General features: G+C 28.5%; 1 long non-coding RNA gene across 1 annotated transcript; it reads right to left on the bottom strand.

Annotated features, from left to right (window-relative positions):
• Positions 1-292: 292 nt before the first annotated feature.
• Positions 293-1,371, bottom strand: LOC132029344 (uncharacterized). The gene is made up of 2 exons (XR_009407775.1): positions 525-1,371; positions 293-494 (listed from the first exon to the last, which is right to left on the bottom strand). It is a non-coding gene; the product is annotated as an uncharacterized LOC132029344 (long non-coding RNA).
• Positions 1,372-2,285: the final 914 nt, after the last annotated feature.

Raw genomic sequence — 2,285 nt, 5'->3', positions numbered from 1 at the left:
AACCATAGATAGTTAGTTTCCCTAATTGTTCGGAAAGAGTGAAGACGTTAATTAATAGTTTTTTTCTCTTATTTTAATAACATAAAAGATCTTCTTGAATACAAAAAGTACCACAAGTTAGGAAGAACGACTTTCGAAATTCTCAAAATAAGAATGAGAAAAAAACTAAAAAACAATAAAAAATGACAGAAAAGATAAATGTGTGTAAAATAAAGAAAAGAAAGAATCATTAACAATATATTGCATGATATTTTACGAAGTGTGGTTCTTTGTAAATTGAATAAGTTATAAATTTTGAGATAAGATTATAATTTTGCATAAGTTTATGTGCAAATATATTGCAGCATTTCTACTTTCATGCATAAAAAGAGGGGGAGGAAAATTAGAGCAACATTTCTACATTTTTTTTTCTTTTTGCCTGAAGAGTGGATTATCATTAAGCAACAATAACATCAAAACAAGAAGTGCAAAAGCCATTTGAGTTTTAAAGCTAGCTCTCCTCTAATTCATCATACCCAACAAACCCAAAAAATAAACAAAAAAGGAGCAAGTATCATGGGGGAAAAGAAAGAAATCATATATAAATATATCTAAGATATTACACAGCTTCCCCACCATTAACAACGTCCTTTGGCCATCATCCTTCTCTTCCTCATTACTTCCGCCTTCCTCGTGAGCTTCATAATTTGACTTGTCAAATCCCCCCTCTTCCTCAGTACTACTATAATCGGTTGTTCTTGTACTACTATCATATCATTATATTCAAAAAGAGTGATGTTCTTAACTAATGTGATCATTTCTTTTTGCAACAAAGTTTTACAATGTCTCTATTTATAAGACTACAATATGGAATACCAAATGGTGTCATGAACATGGCTATAAATTATTTAGGGCTTATGATAATAAAAAGTTGTGGGAGTAATGGAAATAAAGACCATTATATTTTTACATTAAAGAATATGAATGAATAGAGGAGTAGTAATTACATATGAACAAACTATTAGTTTTCCTTTAATGTAAACAATTTAACAGTTGCAAGTTGCAACCATTCAACAAATGAAAAGTATGCTTACGACGGTTATATTGACAACTAATGAAAACCCTATTTTTTTAATGCACACGTTCCTCTTCCTTCCCCCATTGAAAGCCATTACTTCCGGTTATCACACACTGCATCGTTACTGATTTTGCAAAAGGTGTAATTAAGAGAATTAAGAGGTGTAATTAATAGAATTAAGAGATTGATTTTTTTGCTTTTTAATTAATTTTAAAATGAGGAAAAATTTTAAAAAAGGAGAAAAAAGATAAATAGCATTCTAGGCCTTACAGAGGTGACACATCACCTTATCTATGCCTAACTTTATATTATATATAAATAGATGTCTTCACACCTTCTTTTACCTCAACATATTTTCGCTACTTGAAAACATTCTGACCTACGAGACATCTATTGTTAAGATAATATAGATGAGGTTTGAGATGTGCATGGAGCCAGTGAGGGGTCATAGATATTTTTTATTTATCCATCCAAGCTAAATTTTCAAGATAAACTGTCTTTGTCCGATACTCTTACATGAATTGGCATCTCACTATAGCAATTTTCTTGGGTATTAGATTTTTTATTTGTTTCTTTTCTATAGATGCACTAATTTATGATGAGCTTAAAATTAGCAGCTTGTGATGTGTGAACTCTACACTATGGTTATAGAGATTAAAATCATGTCATTTATCCTTCTTTTATTTGTTGTTATTCTTTGTAGCTGTTGTCATGCCAGTTTTGCATTTTGTTTATCATATTTTCTATAATTTAATAAATTTGGAAGCAAGTTGTTTCATATAAAATCTATATATACAGATATGTTCTTCTTTTTGTTGTTCTATAAAATCTATATATATACATATGTTCTTCTTTTTGTTCTTCTTCTTTGTATGTAGTTGTTGTCATGCCAGTTTTTTCATTTCATTTATTACTCCTATAAGAAGTCATGCCAATTTTTGCATTTGCAAAATGATTCATAGAAAATCCATATACATATATATCTATATCATGTATATAATTATGCTAATAGAAACGGTGACGTGACACCTCTAATGAGCTAGGATTACTATTTATCTAATTTTTCAAATTTTTTGGGATTATTCTTACTTTAATACTATTTTTCAAAATAATAAAATTGTCTAAATATAAATTCTTCTTAAAGTTTCGTTTAAAATCACATAAAACTTTCTTAAATTGTCAGTTACAAATCCTTTATTATAAGCAATAAGAAATATTAAATTCTAGA

The sequence above is a fragment of the Lycium ferocissimum genome, chromosome 9, assembly GCF_029784015.1.
Source record: "Lycium ferocissimum isolate CSIRO_LF1 chromosome 9, AGI_CSIRO_Lferr_CH_V1, whole genome shotgun sequence".
NCBI lineage: Eukaryota > Viridiplantae > Streptophyta > Magnoliopsida > Solanales > Solanaceae > Lycium > Lycium ferocissimum.
The sequence above is the reverse complement of the archived record's forward strand: the minus strand, read 5'-3'. Positions and strand labels throughout refer to the sequence as shown.